Below are 22,960 nucleotides of genomic sequence, written 5' to 3'. Positions count from 1 at the left end.
AACCAGTAGGACAGAGTAAGAGTTAAGACCTTAACCATTAGGCCAGAGTACGAGTCTAAGACCTTAGCTATTAGGCCAGAGTAAGAGTTAAGACCTTAGCTATTAGGCCAGAGTATGAGTCTAAGACCTTAGCTATTAGGCCAGAGTAAGATTTAATACCTTAGCTATTGGGCCAGAGTAAGAGTTAAGACCTTAACCAGTAGGCCAGAGTAGGAGTTAAGACCTTAACCATTAGGCCAGAGTACGAGTCTAAGACCTTAGCTATTAGGCCAGAGTAAGAGTTAAGACCTTAGCTATTAGGCCAGAGTATGAGTCTAAGACCTTAGCTATTAGGCCAGAGTAAGATTTAAGACCTTAGCTATTGGGCCAGAGTAAGAGTTAAGACCTTAACCAGTAGGCTAGAGTATGAGTCTAAGACTTTAGCTATTAGGCCAGAGTAAGAGTTAAGACCTTAACCAGTAGGACAGAGTAAGAGTTAAGACCTTAACCATTAGGCCAGAGTACGAGTCTAAGACCTTAGCTATTAGGCCAGAGTAAGAGTTAAGACCTTAGCTATTAGGCCAGAGTAAGAGTTAAGACCTTAACCATTAGGCCAGAGTATGAGTCTAAGACTTTAGCTATTAGGCCAGAGTAAGAGTTAAGACCTTAACCAGTAGGACAGAGTAAGAGTTAAGACCTTAACCATTAGGCCAGAGTACGAGTCTAAGACCTTAGCTATTAGGCCAGAGTAAGAGTTAAGACCTTAGCTATTAGGCCAGAGTATGAGTCTAAGACCTTAGCTATTAGGCCAGAGTAAGATTTAAGACCTTAGCTATTGGGCCAGAGTAAGAGTTAAGACCTTAACCAGTAGGCCAGAGTATGAGTCTAAGACTTTAGCTATTAGGCCAGAGTAAGAGTTAAGACCTTAACCAGTAGGACAGAGTAAGAGTTAAGACCTTAACCATTAGGCCAGAGTACGAGTCTAAGACCTTAGCTATTAGGCCAGAGTAAGAGTTAAGACCTTAGCTATTAGGCCAGAGTATGAGTCTAAGACCTTAGCTATTAGGCAAGAGTAAGATTTAAGACCTTAGCTATTGGGCCAGAGTAAGAGTTAAGACCTTAACCAGTAGGCCAGAGTAGGAGTTAAGACCTTAACCAGTAGGCCAAAGTAAGAGTTAAGACCTTAACCAGTATTCCAGAGTAAGAGTTAAGACCTTGACCAGTAGGCCAGAGTACGAGTCTAAGACCTTAGCTATTAGGCCAGATTACGAGTTAAGACCTTAACCAGTAGGTCAGAGTACGAGTCTAAGACCTTAGCTATTAGGCCAGAGTACCAGTCTAAGACGTTAGCTATTAGGCCAGAGTAAGAGTTAAGACCTTAAACATTAGGCCAGAGTATGAGTCTAAGACCTTAGCTATTAGGCCAGTGTAAGAGTTAAGACCTTAGCTATTAGGCCAGAGTAAGAGTTAAGACCTTAGTTATTAGGCCAGAGTAAGAGTTAAGACCTTAACCAATAGGCCAGAGTAAGAGTTAAGACCTTACCCATTAGGCCAGAGTACTAGTCTAAGACCTTAGCTATTAGGCCAGAGTAAGAGTGAAGACCTTAACCAATAGGCCAGAGTAAGAGTTAAGACGTTAACCATTAGGCCAGAGTACGAGTCTAAGACCTTAGCTATTAGGCCAGAGTAGGAGTTAAGACCTTAACCAGTAGGCCAGAGTAAGAGTTAAGACCTTAACCATTAGGCCAGAGTACGAGTCTAAGACATTAGCTATTAGGCCAGAATAAGAGTTAAGACCTTAACCAGTAGGCCAGAGTAAGAGTTAAGACCTTAACCATTAGGCCAGAGTACGAGTCTAAGACCTCAGCTGTTAGGCCAGAGTAAGAGTTAGGACCTTAGCTATTAGGCCAGAGTAACAGTTAAGACCTTAACCATTAGGCCAGATTACGAGTCTAATACCTTTGCTATTAGGCCAGAGTAAGAGTTAAGACCTTAGCTATTAGGCCAGGGTAAGAGTTAAGACCTTAATCAGTAGGCCAGAGTAAGAGTTAAGACCTTAACCAGTAGGTCAGAGTACGAGTCTAAGACCTTAGCTATTAGGCCAGAGTACCAGTCTAAGACCTTAGCTATTCCGCCAGAGTAAGAGTTAAGACCTTAAACATTAGGCCGGAATATGAGTCTAAGACCTTAGTTATTAGGCCAGAGTAAGAGTTAAGACCTTAGCTATTAGGCCAGAGTAAGAGTTAAGACCTTAACCATTAGGCCAGAGTACGAGTCTAAGACCTTAGCTATTCGGCCAGAGTAAGAGTTAAGACCTTAGCTATTAGGCCAGCGTAAGAGTTAAGACCTTAGCTATTAGGCAAGAGTAAGAGTTAAGACCTTAACCATTAGGCCAGAGTATGAGTCTAAGACCTTAGCTATTAGGCCAGAGTAAGAGTTAAGACCTTAGCTATTAGGCCAGAGTAAGTGTTAAGACCTTAGCTATTAGGCCAGAGTAAGAGTTAAGACCTTAGTTATTAGGCCAGAGTAAGAGTTAAGACCTTAACCAATAGGCCAGAGTAAGAGTTAAGACCTTAACCATTAGGCCAGAGTATGAGTCTAAGACTTTAGCTATTAGGCCAGAGTAAGAGTTAAGACCTTAACCAGTAGGCCAGAGTAAGAGTTAAGACCTTAACCATTAGGCCAGAGTATGGGTCTAAGACCTTAGCTATTAGGCCAGAGTAAGAGTTAAGACCTTAGCTATTAGGCCAGAGTAAGAGTTAAGACCTTAACCAGTAGGCCAGAGTAGGAGTTAAGACCTTAACCAGTAGGCCAAAGTAAGAGTTAAGACCTTAACCAGTATTCCAGAGTAAGAGTTAAGACCTTGACCAGTAGGCCAGTGTACGAGTCTAAGACCTTAGCTATTAGGCCAGAGTACGAGTTAAGACCTTAACCAGTAGGTCAGAGTACGAGTCTAAGACCTTAGCTATTAGTCCAGAGTACCAGTCTAAGACCTTAGCTATTAGGCCAGAGTACCAGTCTAAGACCTTAGCTATTAGGCCAGAGTAAGAGTTAAGACCTTAACCATTAGGCCAGAGTACAAGTCTAAGACCTTAGCTATTAGGCCAGAGTAAGAGTTAAGACCTTAGCTATTAGGCCAGAGTAAGAGTTAAGACCTTAACCATTAGGCCAGAGTACGAGTCTAAGACCTTAGCTATTCGTCCAGAGTAAGAGTTAAGACCTTAGCTATTAGGCCAGCGTAAGAGTTAAGACCTTAGCTATTAGGCCAGAGTAAGAGTTAAGACCTTAACCAGTATGCCAGAGTAAGAGTTAAGACCTTAACCAGTAGGCCAGAGTAAGAGTTAATACCTTAACCATTAGGCCAGAGTACGAGTTAAGACCTTAACCTGTAGGCCATAGTACGAGTCTAAGACCTTAGCTATTAGGCCAGAGTAAGAGTTAAGACCTTAGCTATTAGGCCAGAGTAAGAGTTAAGACCTTAACCATTAGGCCAGAGTATGAGTCTAAGACCTTAGCTATTAGGCCAGAGTAAGAGTTAAGACCTTAGCTATTAGGTCAGAGTAAGTGTTAAGACCTTAGCTATTAGGCCAGAGTAAGAGTTAAGACCTTAGTTATTAGGCCAGAGTAAGAGTTAAGACCTTAACCAATAGGCCAGAGTAAGAGTTAAGACCTTAACCATTAGGCCAGAGTATGAGTCTAAGACTTTAGCTATTAGGCCAGAGTAAGAGTTAAGACCTTAACCAGTAGGCCAGAGTAAGAGTGAAGACCTTAACCAATAGGCCAGAGTAAGAGTTAAGACGTTAACCATTAGGCCAGAGTACGAGTCTAAGACCTTAGCTATTAGGCCAGAGTAGGAGTTAAGACCTTAACCAGTAGGCCAGAGTAAGAGTTAAGACCTTAACCATTAGGCCAGAGTACGAGTCTAAGACATTAGCTATTAGGCCAGAATAAGAGTTAAGACCTTAACCAGTAGGCCAGAGTAAGAGTTAAGACCTTAACCATTAGGCCAGAGTACGAGTCTAAGACCTCAGCTGTTAGGCCAGAGTAAGAGTTAGGACCTTAGCTATTAGGCCAGAGTAACAGTTAAGACCTTAACCATTAGGCCAGATTACGAGTCTAATACCTTTGCTATTAGGCCAGAGTAAGAGTTAAGACCTTAGCTATTAGGCCAGGGTAAGAGTTAAGACCTTAATCAGTAGGCCAGAGTAAGAGTTAAGACCTTAACCAGTAGGTCAGAGTACGAGTCTAAGACCTTAGCTATTAGGCCAGAGTACCAGTCTAAGACCTTAGCTATTCCGCCAGAGTAAGAGTTAAGACCTTAAACATTAGGCCGGAATATGAGTCTAAGACCTTAGTTATTAGGCCAGAGTAAGAGTTAAGACCTTAGCTATTAGGCCAGAGTAAGAGTTAAGACCTTAACCATTAGGCCAGAGTACGAGTCTAAGACCTTAGCTATTCGGCCAGAGTAAGAGTTAAGACCTTAGCTATTAGGCCAGCGTAAGAGTTAAGACCTTAGCTATTAGGCAAGAGTAAGAGTTAAGACCTTAACCATTAGGCCAGAGTATGAGTCTAAGACCTTAGCTATTAGGCCAGAGTAAGAGTTAAGACCTTAGCTATTAGGCCAGAGTAAGTGTTAAGACCTTAGCTATTAGGCCAGAGTAAGAGTTAAGACCTTAGTTATTAGGCCAGAGTAAGAGTTAAGACCTTAACCAATAGGCCAGAGTAAGAGTTAAGACCTTAACCATTAGGCCAGAGTATGAGTCTAAGACTTTAGCTATTAGGCCAGAGTAAGAGTTAAGACCTTAACCAGTAGGCCAGAGTAAGAGTTAAGACCTTAACCATTAGGCCAGAGTATGGGTCTAAGACCTTAGCTATTAGGCCAGAGTAAGAGTTAAGACCTTAGCTATTAGGCCAGAGTAAGAGTTAAGACCTTAACCAGTAGGCCAGAGTAGGAGTTAAGACCTTAACCAGTAGGCCAAAGTAAGAGTTAAGACCTTAACCAGTATTCCAGAGTAAGAGTTAAGACCTTGACCAGTAGGCCAGTGTACGAGTCTAAGACCTTAGCTATTAGGCCAGAGTACGAGTTAAGACCTTAACCAGTAGGTCAGAGTACGAGTCTAAGACCTTAGCTATTAGTCCAGAGTACCAGTCTAAGACCTTAGCTATTAGGCCAGAGTACCAGTCTAAGACCTTAGCTATTAGGCCAGAGTAAGAGTTAAGACCTTAACCATTAGGCCAGAGTACAAGTCTAAGACCTTAGCTATTAGGCCAGAGTAAGAGTTAAGACCTTAGCTATTAGGCCAGAGTAAGAGTTAAGACCTTAACCATTAGGCCAGAGTACGAGTCTAAGACCTTAGCTATTCGTCCAGAGTAAGAGTTAAGACCTTAGCTATTAGGCCAGCGTAAGAGTTAAGACCTTAGCTATTAGGCCAGAGTAAGAGTTAAGACCTTAACCAGTATGCCAGAGTAAGAGTTAAGACCTTAACCAGTAGGCCAGAGTAAGAGTTAATACCTTAACCATTAGGCCAGAGTACGAGTTAAGACCTTAACCTGTAGGCCATAGTACGAGTCTAAGACCTTAGCTATTAGGCCAGAGTAAGAGTTAAGACCTTAGCTATTAGGCCAGAGTAAGAGTTAAGACCTTAACCATTAGGCCAGAGTATGAGTCTAAGACCTTAGCTATTAGGCCAGAGTAAGAGTTAAGACCTTAGCTATTAGGTCAGAGTAAGTGTTAAGACCTTAGCTATTAGGCCAGAGTAAGAGTTAAGACCTTAGTTATTAGGCCAGAGTAAGAGTTAAGACCTTAACCAATAGGCCAGAGTAAGAGTTAAGACCTTAACCATTAGGCCAGAGTATGAGTCTAAGACTTTAGCTATTAGGCCAGAGTAAGAGTTAAGACCTTAACCAGTAGGCCAGAGTAAGAGTTAAGACCTTAACCATTAGGCCAGAGTATGAGTCTAAGACCTTAGCTATTAGGCCAGAGTAAGAGTTAAGACCTTAGCTATTAGGCCAGAGTAAGAGTTAAGACCTTAACCAGTAGGCCAGAGTAGGAGTTAAGACCTTAACCAGTAGGCCAAAGTAAGAGTTAAGACCTTAACCATTAGGCCAGAGTATGAGTCTAAGACCTTAGCTATTAGGCCAGAGTAAGAGTTAAAACCTTAGCTATTAGGCCAGAGTAAGAGTTAAGACCTTAACCAGTAGGCCAGAGTAGGAGTTAAGACCTTAACCAGTAGGCCAGAGTAAGAGTTAAGACCTTGACCAGTAGGCCAGAGTACAAGTCTAAGACCTTAGCTATTAGGCCAGAGTACGAGTTAAGACCTTAACCAGTAGGTCAGAGTACGAGTCTAAGACCTTAGCTATTAGTCCAGAGTACCAGTCTAAGACCTTAGCTATTAGGCCAGAGTACCAGTCTAAGACCTTAGCTATTAGGCCAGAGTAAGAGTTAAGACCTTAACCATTAGGCCAGAGTACAAGTCTAAGACCTTAGCTATTAGGCCAGAGTAAGAGTTAAGACCTTAGCTATTAGGCCAGAGTAAGAGTTAAGACCTTAACCATTAGGCCAGAGTACGAGTCTAAGACCTTAGCTATTAGGCCAGAGTAAGAGTTAAGACCTTAACCAGTAGGCCAGAGTAAGAGTTAAGACCTTAACCTGTAGGCCATAGTAAGAGTCTAAGACCTTAGCTATTAGGCCAGAGTAAGAGTTAAGACCTTAACTATTAGGCCAGAGTAAGAGTTAAGACCTTAACCATTAGGCCAGATTACGAGTCTAAGACCTTTGCTATTAGGCCAGAGTAAGAGTTAAGACCTTAGCTATTAGGCCAGAGTAAGAGTTAAGACCTTAACCAGTAGGCCAGAGTAAGAGTTAAGACCTTAACCATTAGGCCAGAATACGCGTCTAAGCCCTTAGCTATTAGGCCAGAGTAAGCGTTAAGACCTTAACCAGTAGGCCAGAGTAAGAGCTAAGACCTTAACCATTAGGCCAGAGTACGAGTCTAAGACCTTAGCTATTAGGCCAGAGTAAGAGTTGAGACCTTATCTATTAGGCCAGAGTAAGAGTTAAGACCTTAGCTATTAGGCCAGAGTAAGAGTTAAGAACTTAGTTATTAGGCCAGAGTAAGAGTTAAGACCTTAACCAGTAGGCCAGAGTAAGAGTTAAGACCTTAACCATTAGGCCAGAGTACGAGTCTGAGACATTAGCTATTAGGCCAGAATAAGAGTTAAGACCTTAACCAGTAGGCCAGTGTAAGAGTTAAGACCTTAACCATTAGGCCAGAGTACGAGTCTAAGACCTTAGCTATTAGGCCAGAGTAAGAGTTAGGACCTTAGCTTTTAGGCCAGAGTAAGAGTTAAGACCTTAACCATTAGGCCAGATTACGAGTCTAATACCTTTGCTATTAGGCCAGAGTAAGAGTTAAGACCTTAGCTATTAGGCCAGAGTAAGAGTTAAGACCTTAACCAGTAGGCCAGAGTAAGAGTTAAGACCTTAACCATTAGGCCAGAGTACGAGTCTAAGCCCTTACCTATTAGGCCAGAGTAAGAGTTAAGACCTTAACCAGTAGGCCAGAGTAAGAGTTAAGACCTTAACCATTAGGCCAGAGTAAGTATTAAGACCTTAGCTATTAGGCCAGAGTAAGAGTTAAGACCTTAACCAGTAGGACAGAGTAAGAGTTAAGACCTTAACCATTAGGCCAGAGTACGAGTCTAAGACCTTAGCTATTAGGCCAGAGTAAGAGTTAAGACCTTAGCTATTAGGCCAGAGTATGAGTCTAAGACCTTAGCTATTAGGCCAGAGTAAGATTTAATACCTTAGCTATTGGGCCAGAGTAAGAGTTAAGACCTTAGTTATTAGGCCAGAGTAAGAGTTAAGACCTTAACCAATAGGCCAGAGTAAGAGTTAAGACCTTAACCATTAGGCCAGAGTATGAGTCTAAGACTTTAGCTATTAGGCCAGAGTAAGAGTTAAGACCTTAACCAGTAGGCCAGAGTAAGAGTTAAGACCTTAACCATTAGGCCAGAGTATGAGTCTAAGACCTTAGCTATTAGGCCAGAGTAAGAGTTAAGACCTTAGCTATTAGGCCAGAGTAAGAGTTAAGACCTTAACCAGTAGGCCAGAGTAGGAGTTAAGACCTTAACCAGTAGGCCAAAGTAAGAGTTAAGACCTTAACCAGTATTCCAGAGTAAGAGTTAAGACCTTGACCAGTAGGCCAGAGTACGAGTCTAAGACCTTAGCTATTAGGCCAGAGTACGAGTTAAGACCTTAACCAGTAGGTCAGAGTACGAGTCTAAGACCTTAGCTATTAGTCCAGAGTACCAGTCTAAGACCTTAGCTATTAGGCCAGAGTACCAGTCTAAGACCTTAGCTATTAGGCCAGAGTAAGAGTTAAGACCTTAACCATTAGGCCAGAGTACGAGTCTAAGACCTTAGCTATTAGGCCAGAGTAAGAGTTAAGACCTTAGCTATTAGGCCAGAGTAAGAGTTAAGACCTTAACCATTAGGCCAGAGTACGAATCTAAGACCTTAGCTATTCGTCCAGAGTAAGAGTTAAGACCTTAGCTATTAGGCCAGCGTAAGAGTTAAGACCTTAGCTATTAGGCCAGAGTAAGAGTTAAGACCTTAACCAGTAGGCCAGAGTAAGAGTTAAGACCTTAGCTATTAGGCCAGAGTAAGAGTTAAGACCTTAACCAGTAGGCCAGAGTAAGAGTTAAGACCTTAACCTGTAGGCCATAGTACGAGTCTAAGACCTTAGCTATTAGGCCAGAGTAAGAGTTAAGACCTTAACCAGTAGGCCAGAGTAAGAGTTAAGACCTTAACCTGTAGGCCATAGTAAGAGTCTAAGACCTTAGCTATTAGGCCAGAGTAAGAGTTAAGACCTTAACTATTAGGCCAGAGTAAGAGTTAAGACCTTAACCATTAGGCCAGATTACGAGTCTAAGACCTTTGCTATTAGGCCAGAGTAAGAGTTAAGACCTTAGCTATTAGGCCAGAGTAAGAGTTAAGACCTTAACCAGTAGGCCAGAGTAAGAGTTAAGACCTTAACCATTAGGCCAGAATACGCGTCTAAGCCCTTAGCTATTAGGCCAGAGTAAGAGTTAAGACCTTAACCAGTAGGCCAGAGTAAGAGCTAAGACCTTAACCATTAGGCCAGAGTACGAGTCTAAGACCTTAGCTATTAGGCCAGAGTAAGAGTTGAGACCTTATCTATTAGGCCAGAGTAAGAGTTAAGACCTTAGCTATTAGGCCAGAGTAAGAGTTAAGAACTTAGTTATTAGGCCAGAGTAAGAGTTAAGACCTTAACCAATAGGCCAGAGTAAGAGTTAAGACCTTAACCATTAGGCCAGAGTACGAGTCTAAGACCTTAGCTATTAGGCCAGAGTAAGAGTTAAGACTTTAACCAGTAGGCCAGAGTAAGAGTTAAGACCTTAACCATTAGGCCAGAGTACGAGTCTGAGACATTAGCTATTAGGCCAGAATAAGAGTTAAGACCTTAACCAGTAGGCCAGTGTAAGAGTTAAGACCTTAACCATTAGGCCAGAGTACGAGTCTAAGACCTTAGCTATTAGGCCAGAGTAAGAGTTAGGAACTTAGCTATTAGGCCAGAGTAAGAGTTAAGACCTTAACCATTAGGCCAGATTACGAGTCTAATACCTTTGCTATTAGGCCAGAGTAAGAGTTAAGACCTTAGCTATTAGGCCAGAGTAAGAGTTAAGACCTTAACCAGTAGGCCAGAGTAAGAGTTAAGACCTTAACCATTAGGCCAGAGTACGAGTCTAAGCCCTTACCTATTAGGCCAGAGTAAGAGTTAAAACCTTAACCAGTAGGCTAGAGTAAGAGTTAAGACCTTAACCATTAGGCCAGAGTAAGTATTAAGACCTTAGCTATTAGGCCAGAGTAAGAGTTAAGACCTTAACCAGTAGGACAGAGTAAGAGTTAAGACCTTAACCATTAGGCCAGAGTACGAGTCTAAGACCTTAGCTATTAGGCCAGAGTAAGAGTTAAGACCTTAGCTATTAGGCCAGAGTATGAGTCTAAGACCTTAGCTATTAGGCCAGAGTAAGATTTAATACCTTAGCTATTGGGCCAGAGTAAGAGTTAAGACCTTAACCAGTAGGCCAGAGTAGGAGTTAAGACCTTAACCATTAGGCCAGAGTACGAGTCTAAGACCTTAGCTATTAGGCCAGAGTAAGAGTTAAGACCTTAGCTATTAGGCCAGAGTATGAGTCTAAGACCTTAGCTATTAGGCCAGAGTAAGATTTAAGACCTTAGCTATTGGGCCAGAGTAAGAGTTAAGACCTTAACCAGTAGGCTAGAGTATGAGTCTAAGACTTTAGCTATTAGGCCAGAGTAAGAGTTAAGACCTTAACCAGTAGGACAGAGTAAGAGTTAAGACCTTAACCATTAGGCCAGAGTACGAGTCTAAGACCTTAGCTATTAGGCCAGAGTAAGAGTTAAGACCTTAGCTATTAGGCCAGAGTAAGAGTTAAGACCTTAACCATTAGGCCAGAGTATGAGTCTAAGACTTTAGCTATTAGGCCAGAGTAAGAGTTAAGACCTTAACCAGTAGGACAGAGTAAGAGTTAAGACCTTAACCATTAGGCCAGAGTACGAGTCTAAGACCTTAGCTATTAGGCCAGAGTAAGAGTTAAGACCTTAGCTATTAGGCCAGAGTATGAGTCTAAGACCTTAGCTATTAGGCCAGAGTAAGATTTAAGACCTTAGCTATTGGGCCAGAGTAAGAGTTAAGACCTTAACCAGTAGGCCAGAGTATGAGTCTAAGACTTTAGCTATTAGGCCAGAGTAAGAGTTAAGACCTTAACCAGTAGGACAGACTAAGAGTTAAGACCTTAACCATTAGGCCAGAGTACGAGTCTAAGACCTTAGCTATTAGGCCAGAGTAAGAGTTAAGACCTTAGCTATTAGGCCAGAGTATGAGTCTAAGACCTTAGCTATTAGGCAAGAGTAAGATTTAAGACCTTAGCTATTGGGCCAGAGTAAGAGTTAAGACCTTAACCAGTAGGCCAGAGTAGGAGTTAAGACCTTAACCAGTAGGCCAAAGTAAGAGTTAAGACCTTAACCAGTATTCCAGAGTAAGAGTTAAGACCTTGACCAGTAGGCCAGAGTACGAGTCTAAGACCTTAGCTATTAGGCCAGATTACGAGTTAAGACCTTAACCAGTAGGTCAGAGTACGAGTCTAAGACCTTAGCTATTAGGCCAGAGTACCAGTCTAAGACGTTAGCTATTAGGCCAGAGTAAGAGTTAAGACCTTAAACATTAGGCCAGAGTATGAGTCTAAGACCTTAGCTATTAGGCCAGTGTAAGAGTTAAGACCTTAGCTATTAGGCCAGAGTAAGAGTTAAGACCTTAGTTATTAGGCCAGAGTAAGAGTTAAGACCTTAACCAATAGGCCAGAGTAAGAGTTAAGACCTTACCCATTAGGCCAGAGTACTAGTCTAAGACCTTAGCTATTAGGCCAGAGTAAGAGTGAAGACCTTAACCAATAGGCCAGAGTAAGAGTTAAGACGTTAACCATTAGGCCAGAGTACGAGTCTAAGACCTTAGCTATTAGGCCAGAGTAGGAGTTAAGACCTTAACCAGTAGGCCAGAGTAAGAGTTAAGACCTTAACCATTAGGCCAGAGTACGAGTCTAAGACATTAGCTATTAGGCCAGAATAAGAGTTAAGACCTTAACCAGTAGGCCAGAGTAAGAGTTAAGACCTTAACCATTAGGCCAGAGTACGAGTCTAAGACCTCAGCTGTTAGGCCAGAGTAAGAGTTAGGACCTTAGCTATTAGGCCAGAGTAACAGTTAAGACCTTAACCATTAGGCCAGATTACGAGTCTAATACCTTTGCTATTAGGCCAGAGTAAGAGTTAAGACCTTAGCTATTAGGCCAGGGTAAGAGTTAAGACCTTAATCAGTAGGCCAGAGTAAGAGTTAAGACCTTAACCAGTAGGTCAGAGTACGAGTCTAAGACCTTAGCTATTAGGCCAGAGTACCAGTCTAAGACCTTAGCTATTCCGCCAGAGTAAGAGTTAAGACCTTAAACATTAGGCCGGAATATGAGTCTAAGACCTTAGTTATTAGGCCAGAGTAAGAGTTAAGACCTTAGCTATTAGGCCAGAGTAAGAGTTAAGACCTTAACCATTAGGCCAGAGTACGAGTCTAAGACCTTAGCTATTCGGCCAGAGTAAGAGTTAAGACCTTAGCTATTAGGCCAGCGTAAGAGTTAAGACCTTAGCTATTAGGCAAGAGTAAGAGTTAAGACCTTAACCATTAGGCCAGAGTATGAGTCTAAGACCTTAGCTATTAGGCCAGAGTAAGAGTTAAGACCTTAGCTATTAGGCCAGAGTAAGTGTTAAGACCTTAGCTATTAGGCCAGAGTAAGAGTTAAGACCTTAGTTATTAGGCCAGAGTAAGAGTTAAGACCTTAACCAATAGGCCAGAGTAAGAGTTAAGACCTTAACCATTAGGCCAGAGTATGAGTCTAAGACTTTAGCTATTAGGCCAGAGTAAGAGTTAAGACCTTAACCAGTAGGCCAGAGTAAGAGTTAAGACCTTAACCATTAGGCCAGAGTATGGGTCTAAGACCTTAGCTATTAGGCCAGAGTAAGAGTTAAGACCTTAGCTATTAGGCCAGAGTAAGAGTTAAGACCTTAACCAGTAGGCCAGAGTAGGAGTTAAGACCTTAACCAGTAGGCCAAAGTAAGAGTTAAGACCTTAACCAGTATTCCAGAGTAAGAGTTAAGACCTTGACCAGTAGGCCAGTGTACGAGTCTAAGACCTTAGCTATTAGGCCAGAGTACGAGTTAAGACCTTAACCAGTAGGTCAGAGTACGAGTCTAAGACCTTAGCTTTTAGTCCAGAGTACCAGTCTAAGACCTTAGCTATTAGGCCAGAGTACCAGTCTAAGACCTTAGCTATTAGGCCAGAGTAAGAGTTAAGACCTTAACCATTAGGCCAGAGTACAAGTCTAAGACCTTAGCTATTAGGCCAGAGTAAGAGTTAAGACCTTAGCTATTAGGCCAGAGTAAGAGTTAAGACCTTAACCATTAGGCCAGAGTACGAGTCTAAGACCTTAGCTATTCGTCCAGAGTAAGAGTTAAGACCTTAGCTATTAGGCCAGCGTAAGAGTTAAGACCTTAGCATTAGGCCAGAGTAAGAGTTAAGACCTTAACCAGTATGCCAGAGTAAGAGTTAAGACCTTAACCAGTAGGCCAGAGTAAGAGTTAATACCTTAACCATTAGGCCAGAGTACGAGTTAAGACCTTAACCTGTAGGCCATAGTACGAGTCTAAGACCTTAGCTATTAGGCCAGAGTAAGAGTTAAGACCTTAGCTATTAGGCCAGAGTAAGAGTTAAAACCTTAACCATTAGGCCAGAGTATGAGTCTAAGACCTTAGCTATTAGGCCAGAGTAAGAGTTAAGACCTTAGCTATTAGGTCAGAGTAAGTGTTAAGACCTTAGCTATTAGGCCAGAGTAAGAGTTAAGACCTTAGTTATTAGGCCAGAGTAAGAGTTAAGACCTTAACCAATAGGCCAGAGTAAGAGTTAAGACCTTAACCATTAGGCCAGAGTATGAGTCTAAGACTTTAGCTATTAGGCCAGAGTAAGAGTTAAGACCTTAACCAGTAGGCCAGAGTAAGAGTTAAGACCTTAACCATTAGGCCAGAGTATGAGTCTAAGACCTTAGCTATTAGGCCAGAGTAAGAGTTAAGACCTTAGCTATTAGGCCAGAGTAAGAGTTAAGACCTTAACCAGTAGGCCAGAGTAGGAGTTAAGACCTTAACCAGTAGGCCAAAGTAAGAGTTAAGACCTTAACCATTAGGCCAGAGTATGAGTCTAAGACCTTAGCTATTAGGCCAGAGTAAGAGTTAAAACCTTAGCTATTAGGCCAGAGTAAGAGTTAAGACCTTAACCAGTAGGCCAGAGTAGGAGTTAAGACCTTAACCAGTAGGCCAGAGTAAGAGTTAAGACCTTGACCAGTAGGCCAGAGTACAAGTCTAAGACCTTAGCTATTAGGCCAGAGTACGAGTTAAGACCTTAACCAGTAGGTCAGAGTACGAGTCTAAGACCTTAGCTATTAGTCCAGAGTACCAGTCTAAGACCTTAGCTATTAGGCCAGAGTACCAGTCTAAGACCTTAGCTATTAGGCCAGAGTAAGAGTTAAGACCTTAACCATTAGGCCAGAGTACAAGTCTAAGACCTTAGCTATTAGGCCAGAGTAAGAGTTAAGACCTTAGCTATTAGGCCAGAGTAAGAGTTAAGACCTTAACCATTAGGCCAGAGTACGAGTCTAAGACCTTAGCTATTAGGCCAGAGTAAGAGTTAAGACCTTAACCAGTAGGCCAGAGTAAGAGTTAAGACCTTAACCTGTAGGCCATAGTAAGAGTCTAAGACCTTAGCTATTAGGCCAGAGTAAGAGTTAAGACCTTAACTATTAGGCCAGAGTAAGAGTTAAGACCTTAACCATTAGGCCAGATTACGAGTCTAAGACCTTTGCTATTAGGCCAGAGTAAGAGTTAAGACCTTAGCTATTAGGCCAGAGTAAGAGTTAAGACCTTAACCAGTAGGCCAGAGTAAGAGTTAAGACCTTAACCATTAGGCCAGAATACGCGTCTAAGCCCTTAGCTATTAGGCCAGAGTAAGCGTTAAGACCTTAACCAGTAGGCCAGAGTAAGAGCTAAGACCTTAACCATTAGGCCAGAGTACGAGTCTAAGACCTTAGCTATTAGGCCAGAGTAAGAGTTGAGACCTTATCTATTAGGCCAGAGTAAGAGTTAAGACCTTAGCTATTAGGCCAGAGTAAGAGTTAAGAACTTAGTTATTAGGCCAGAGTAAGAGTTAAGACCTTAACCAGTAGGCCAGAGTAAGAGTTAAGACCTTAACCATTAGGCCAGAGTACGAGTCTGAGACATTAGCTATTAGGCCAGAATAAGAGTTAAGACCTTAACCAGTAGGCCAGTGTAAGAGTTAAGACCTTAACCATTAGGCCAGAGTACGAGTCTAAGACCTTAGCTATTAGGCCAGAGTAAGAGTTAGGACCTTAGCTTTTAGGCCAGAGTAAGAGTTAAGACCTTAACCATTAGGCCAGATTACGAGTCTAATACCTTTGCTATTAGGCCAGAGTAAGAGTTAAGACCTTAGCTATTAGGCCAGAGTAAGAGTTAAGACCTTAACCAGTAGGCCAGAGTAAGAGTTAAGACCTTAACCATTAGGCCAGAGTACGAGTCTAAGCCCTTACCTATTAGGCCAGAGTAAGAGTTAAGACCTTAACCAGTAGGCCAGAGTAAGAGTTAAGACCTTAACCATTAGGCCAGAGTAAGTATTAAGACCTTAGCTATTAGGCCAGAGTAAGAGTTAAGACCTTAACCAGTAGGACAGAGTAAGAGTTAAGACCTTAACCATTAGGCCAGAGTACGAGTCTAAGACCTTAGCTATTAGGCCAGAGTAAGAGTTAAGACCTTAGCTATTAGGCCAGAGTATGAGTCTAAGACCTTAGCTATTAGGCCAGAGTAAGATTTAAGAACTTAGCTATTGGGCCAGAGTAAGAGTTAAGACCTTAACCAGTAGGCCAGAGTATGAGTCTAAGACTTTAGCTATTAGGCCAGAGTAAGAGTTAAGACCTTAACCAGTAGGACAGAGTAAGAGTTAAGACCTTAACCATTAGGCCAGAGTATGAGTCTAAGACCTTAGCTATTAGGCCAGAGTAAGAGTTAAGACCTTAGCTATTAGGCCAGAGTATGAGTCTAAGACCTTAGCTATTAGGCCAGAGTAAGATTTAATACCTTAGCTATTGGGCCAGAGTAAGAGTTAAGACCTTAACCAGTAGGCCAGAGTAGGAGTTAAGACCTTAACCATTAGGCCAGAGTACGAGTCTAAGACCTTAGCTATTAGGCCAGAGTAAGAGTTAAGACCTTAGCTATTAGGCCAGAGTATGAGTCTAAGACCTTAGCTATTAGGCCAGAGTAAGATTTAAGACCTTAGCTATTGGGCCAGAGTAAGAGTTAAGACCTTAACCAGTAGGCCAGAGTATGAGTCTAAGACTTTAGCTATTAGGCCAGAGTAAGAGTTAAAACCTTAACCAGTAGGACAGAGTAAGAGTTAAGACCTTAACCATTAGGCCAGAGTACGAGTCTAAGACCTTAGCTATTAGGCCAGAGTAAGAGTTAAGACCTTAGCTATTAGGCCAGAGTATGAGTCTAAGACCTTAGCTATTAGGCCAGAGTAAGAGTTAAGACCTTAGTTATTAGGCCAGAGTAAGAGTTAAGACCTTAACCAATAGGCCAGAGTAAGAGTTAAGACCTTAACCATTAGGCCAGAGTATGAGTCTAAGACTTTAGCTATTAGGCCAGAGTAAGAGTTAAGACCTTAACCAGTAGGACAGAGTAAGAGTTAAGACCTTAACCATTAGGCCAGAGTACGAGTCTAAGACCTTAGCTATTAGGCCAGAGTAAGAGTTAAGACCTTAGCTATTAGGCCAGAGTATGAGTCTAAGACCTTAGCTATTAGGCCAGAGTAAGATTTAAGACCTTAGCTATTGGGCCAGAGTAGGAGTTAAGACCTTAACCAGTAGGCCAGAGTATGAGTCTAAGACTTTAGCTATTAGTCCAGAGTAAGAGTTAAGACCTTAACCAGTAGGACAGAGTAAGAGTTAAGACCTTAACCATTAGGCCAGAGTACGAGTCTAAGACCTTAGCTATTAGGCCAGAGTAAGAGTTAAGACCGTAGCTATTAGGCCAGAGTATGAGTCTAAGACCTTAGCTATTAGGCTAGAGTAAGATTTAAGACCTTAGCTATTGGGCCAGAGTAAGAGTTAAGACCTTAACCAGTAGGCCAGAGTAGGAGTTAAGACCTTAACCAGGAGGCAAAAGTAAGAGTTAAGACCTTAACCAGTATTCCAGAGTAAGAGTTAAGACCTTGACCAGTAGGCCAGAGTACGAGTCTAAGACCTTAGCTATTAGGCCAGATTATGAGTTAAGACCTTAACCAGTAGGTCAGAGTACGAGTCTAAGACCTTAGCTATTAGGCCAGAGTACCAGTCTAAGACCTTAGCTATTAGGCCAGAGTAAGAGTTAAGACCTTAAACATTAGGCCAGAGTATGAGCCTAAGACCTTAGCTATTAGGCCAGTGTAAGAGTTAAGACCTTAGCTATTAGGCCAGAGTAAGAGTTAAGACCTTAGTTATTAGGCCAGAGTAAGAGTTAAGACCTTAACCAATAGGCCAGAGTAAGAGTTAAGACCTTACCCATTAGGCCAGAGTACTAGTCTAAGACCTTAGCTATTAGGCCAGAGTAAGAGTGAAGACCTTAACCAATAGGCCAGAGTAAGAGTTAAGACGTTAACCATTAGGCCAGAGTACGAGTCTAAGACCTTAGCTATTAGGCCAGAGTAGGAGTTAAGACCTTAACCAGTAGGCCAGAGTAAGAGTTAAGACCTTAACCATTAGGCCAGAGTACGAGTCTAAGACATTAGCTATTAGGCCAGAATAAGAGTTAAGACCTTAACCAGTAGGCCAGAGTAAGAGTTAAGACCTTAACCATTTGGCCAGAGTACGAGTCTAAGACCTCAGCTGTTAGGCCAGAGTAAGAGTTAGGACCTTAGCTATTAGGCCAGAGTAACAGTTAAGACCTTAACCATTAGGCCAGATTACGAGTCTAATACCTTTGCTATTAGGCCAGAGTAAGAGTTAAGACCTTAGCTATTAGGCCAGAGTAAGAGTTAAGACCTTAATCAGTAGGCCAGAGTAAGAGTTAAGACCTTAACCATTAGGCCAGAGTACGAGTCTAAGACCTTAGCTATTAGGCCAGAGTAAGAGTTAAGACCTTAGCTATTAGGCCAGAGTAAGTGTTAAGACCTTAGCTATTAGGCCAGAGTAAGAGTTAAGACCTTAGTTATTAGGCCAGAGTAAGAGTTAAGACCTTAACCAGTAGGCCAGAGTAGGAGTTAAGACCTTAACCAGTAGGCCAAAGTAAGAGTTAAGACCTTAACCAGTATTCCAGAGTAAGAGTTAAGACCTTGACCAGTAGGCCAGAGTACGAGTCTAAGACCTTAGCTATTAGGCCAGATTACGAGTTAAGACCTTAACCAGTAGGTCAGAGTACGAGTCTAAGACCTTAGCTATTAGGCCAGAGTACCAGTCTAAGACCTTAGCTATAAGGCCAGAGTAAGAGTTAAGACCTTAAACATTAGGCCAGAGTATGAGTCTAAGACCTTAGCTATTAGGCCAGAGTAAGAGTTAAGACCTTAGCTATTAGGCCACAGTAAGAGTTAAGACCTTAACCATTAGGCCAGAGTACGAGTCTAAGACCTTAGCTATTTGGCCAGAGTAAGAGTTAAGACCTTAGCTATTAGTCCAGCGTAAGAGTTAAGACCTTAGCTATTAGGCCAGAGTAAGAGTTAAGACCTTAACCAGTAGGCCAGAGTAAGAGTTAAGACCTTAACCAGTAGGCCAGAGTAAGAGTCTAAGACCTTAGCTATTAGGCCAGAGTAAGAGTTAAGACCTTAACCATTTGGCCAGAGTATGAGTCTAAGACCTTAGCTATTAGGCCAGAGTAAGAGTTAGGACCTTAGCTATTAGGCCAGAGTAAGAGTTAAGACCTTAACCAGTAGGCCAGAGTAAGAGTTAAGACCTTAACCATTAGGCCAGAGTACGAGTCTAAGCCCTTACCTATTAGCCCAGAGTAAGAGTTAAGACCTTAACCAGTAGGCCAGAGTAAGAGTTAAGACCATAACCATTAGGCCAGAGTATGAGTCTAAGACCTTAGCTATTAGGCCAGAGTAAGAGTTAAGACCTTAGCTATTAGGCCAGAGTAAGAGTTAAGACCTTAACCAGTAGGCCAGAGTATGAGTCTAAGACTTTAGCTATTAGGCCAGAGTAAGAGTTAAGACCTTAACCAGTAGGCCAGAGTAAGAGTTAAGACCTTAACCATTAGGCCAGAGTATGAGTCTAAGACCTTAGCTATTAGGCCAGAGTAAGAGTTAAGACCTTAGCTATTAGGCCAGAGTAAGAGTTAAGACCTTAACCAGTAGGCCAGAGTAGGAGTTAAGACCTTAACCAGTAGGCCAAAGTAAGAGTTAAGACCTTAACCAGTATTCCAGAGTAAGAGTTAAGACCTTGACCAGTAGGCCAGAGTACGCGTCTAAGACCTTAGCTATTAGGCCAGAGTACGAGTTAAGACCTTAACCAGTAGGTCAGAGTACGAGTCTAAGACCTTAGCTATTAGTCCAGAGTACCAGTCTAAGACCTTAGCTATTAGGCCAGAGTACCAGTCTAAGACCTTAGCTATTAGGCCAGAGTAAGAGTTAAGACCTTAACCATTAGGCCAGAGTACGAGTCTAAGACCTTAGCTATTAGGCCAGAGTAAGAGTTAAGACGTTAGCTATTAGGCCAGAGTAAGAGTTAAGACCTTAACCATTAGGCCAGAGTACGAGTCTAAGACCTTAGCTATTCGTCCAGAGTAAGAGTTAAGACCTTAGCTATTAGGCCAGCGTAAGAGTTAAGACCTTAGCTATTAGGCCAGAGTAAGAGTTAAGACCTTAACCAGTAGGCCAGAGTAAGAGTTAAGACCTTAACCAGTAGGCCAGAGTAAGAGTTAATACCTTAACCATTAGGCCAGAGTACGAGTTAAGACCTTAACCTGTAGGCCATAGTACGAGTCTAAGACCTTAGCTATTAGGCCAGAGTAAGAGTTAAGACCTTAGCTATTAGGCCAGAGTAAGAGTTAAGACCTTAACCATTAGGCCAGAGTATGAGTCTAAGACCTTAGCTATTAGGCCAGAGTAAGAGTTAAGACCTTAGCTATTAGGCCAGAGTAAGTGTTAAGACCTTAGCTATTAGGCCAGAGTAAGAGTTAAGACCTTAGTTATTAGGCCAGAGTAAGAGTTAAGACCTTAACCAATAGGCCAGAGTAAGAGTTAAGACCTTAACCATTAGGCCAGAGTATGAGTCTAAGACTTTAGCTATTAGGCCAGAGTAAGAGTTAAGACCTTAACCAGTAGGCCAGAGTAAGAGTAAAGACCTTAACCATTAGGCCAGAGTATGAGTCTAAGACCTTAGCTATTAGGCCAGAGTAAGAGTTAAGACCTTAGCTATTAGGCCAGAGTAAGAGTTAAGACCTTAACCAGTAGGCCAGAGTAGGAGTTAAGACCTTAACCAGTAGGCCAAAGTAAGAGTTAAGACCTTAACCAGTATTCCAGAGTAAGAGTTAAGACCTTGACCAGTAGGCCAGAGTACGAGTCTAAGACCTTAGCTATTAGGCCAGAGTACGAGTTAAGACCTTAACCAGTAGGTCAGAGTACAAGTCTAAGACCTTAGCTATTAGTCCAGAGTACCAGTCTAAGACCTTAGCTATTAGGCCAGAGTACCAGTCTAAGACCTTAGCTATTAGGCCAGAGTAATAGTTAAGACCTTAACCATTAGGCCAGAGTACGAGTCTAAGACCTTAGCTATTAGGCCAGAGTAAGAGTTAAGACCTTAGCTAGTAGGCCAGAGTAAGAGTTAAGACCTTAACCATTAGGCCAGAGTACGAGTCTAAGACCTTAGCTATTCGTCCAGAGTAAGAGTTAAGACCTTAGCTATTAGGCCAGCGTAAGAGTTAAGACCTTAGCTATTAGGCCAGAGTAAGAGTTAAGACCTTAACCAGTAGGCCAGAGTAAGAGTTAAGACCTTAGCTATTAGGCCAGAGTAAGAGTTAAGACCTTAACCAGTAGGCCAGAGTAAGAGTTAAGACCTTAACCTGTAGGCCATAGTACGAGTCTAAGACCTTAGCTATTAGGCCAGAGTAAGAGTTAAGACCTTAACCAGTAGGCCAGAGTAAGAGTTAAGACCTTAACCTGTAGGCCATAGTAAGAGTCTAAGACCTTAGCTATTAGGCCAGAGTAAGAGTTAAGACCTTAACTATTAGGCCAGAGTAAGAGTTAAGACCTTAACCATTAGGCCAGATTACGAGTCTAAGACCTTTGCTATTAGGCCAGAGTAAGAGTTAAGACCTTAGCTATTAGGCCAGAGTAAGAGTTAAGACCTTAACCATTAGGCCAGAGTACGAGTCTAAGACCTTAGCTATTTGGCCAGAGTAAGAGTTAAGACCTTAGCTATTAGTCCAGCGTAAGAGTTAATACCTTAGCTATTAGGCCAGAGTAAGAGTTAAGACCTTAACCAGTAGGCCAGAGTAAGAGTTAAGACCTTAACCAGTAGGCCAGAGTAAGAGTCTAAGACCTTAGCTATTAGGCCAGAGTAAGAGTTAAGACCTTAACCATTTGGCCAGAGTATGAGTCTAAGACCTTAGCTATTAGGCCAGAGTAAGAGTTAGGACCTTAGCTATTAGGCCAGAGTAAGAGTTAAGACCTTAACCAGTAGGCCAGAGTAAGAGTTAAGACCTTAACCATTAGGCCAGAGTACGAGTCTAAGCCCTTACCTATTAGCCCAGAGTAAGAGTTAAGACCTTAACCAGTAGGCCAGAGTAAGAGTTAAGACCATAACCATTAGGCCAGAGTATGAGTCTAAGACCTTAGCTATTAGGCCAGAGTAAGAGTTAAGACCTTAGCTATTAGGCCAGAGTAAGAGTTAAGACCTTAACCAGTAGGCCAGAGTATGAGTCTAAGACTTTAGCTATTAGGCCAGAGTAAGAGTTAAGACCTTAACCAGTAGGCCAGAGTAAGAGTTAAGACCTTAACCATTAGGCCAGAGTATGAGTCTAAGACCTTAGCTATTAGGCCAGAGTAAGAGTTAAGACCTTAGCTATTAGGCCAGAGTAAGAGTTAAGACCTTAACCAGTAGGCCAGAGTAGGAGTTAAGACCTTAACCAGTAGGCCAAAGTAAGAGTTAAGACCTTAACCAGTATTCCAGAGTAAGAGTTAAGACCTTGACCAGTAGGCCAGAGTACGCGTCTAAGACCTTAGCTATTAGGCCAGAGTACGAGTTAAGACCTTAACCAGTAGGTCAGAGTACGAGTCTAAGACCTTAGCTATTAGTCCAGAGTACCAGTCTAAGACCTTAGCTATTAGGCCAGAGTACCAGTCTAAGACCTTAGCTATTAGGCCAGAGTAAGAGTTAAGACCTTAACCATTAGGCCAGAGTACGAGTCTAAGACCTTAGCTATTCGTCCAGAGTAAGAGTTAAGACGTTAGCTATTAGGCCAGAGTAAGAGTTAAGACCTTAACCATTAGGCCAGAGTACGAGTCTAAGACCTTAGCTATTCGTCCAGAGTAAGAGTTAAGACCTTAGCTATTAGGCCAGCGTAAGAGTTAAGACCTTAGCTATTAGGCCAGAGTAAGAGTTAAGACCTTAACCAGTAGGCCAGAGTAAGAGTTAAGACCTTAACCAGTAGGCCAGAGTAAGAGTTAATACCTTAACCATTAGGCCAGAGTACGAGTTAAGACCTTAACCTGTAGGCCATAGTACGAGTCTAAGACCTTAGCTATTAGGCCAGAGTAAGAGTTAAGACCTTAGCTATTAGGCCAGAGTAAGAGTTAAGACCTTAACCATTAGGCCAGAGTATGAGTCTAAGACCTTAGCTATTAGGCCAGAGTAAGAGTTAAGACCTTAGCTATTAGGCCAGAGTAAGTGTTAAGACCTTAGCTATTAGGCCAGAGTAAGAGTTAAGACCTTAGTTATTAGGCCAGAGTAAGAGTTAAGACCTTAACCAATAGGCCAGAGTAAGAGTTAAGACCTTAACCATTAGGCCAGAGTATGAGTCTAAGACTTTAGCTATTAGGCCAGAGTAAGAGTTAAGACCTTAACCAGTAGGCCAGAGTAAGAGTAAAGACCTTAACCATTAGGCCAGAGTATGAGTCTAAGACCTTAGCTATTAGGCCAGAGTAAGAGTTAAGACCTTAGCTATTAGGCCAGAGTAAGAGTTAAGACCTTAACCAGTAGGCCAGAGTAGGAGTTAAGACCTTAACCAGTAGGCCAAAGTAAGAGTTAAGACCTTAACCAGTATTCCAGAGTAAGAGTTAAGACCTTGACCAGTAGGCCAGAGTACGAG

The sequence above is a fragment of the Triturus cristatus genome, chromosome 6 (assembly GCF_964204655.1).
Source record: "Triturus cristatus chromosome 6, aTriCri1.1, whole genome shotgun sequence".
Classification (NCBI taxonomy): domain Eukaryota; kingdom Metazoa; phylum Chordata; class Amphibia; order Caudata; family Salamandridae; genus Triturus; species Triturus cristatus.
This window is presented reverse-complemented; position numbering follows the sequence as displayed.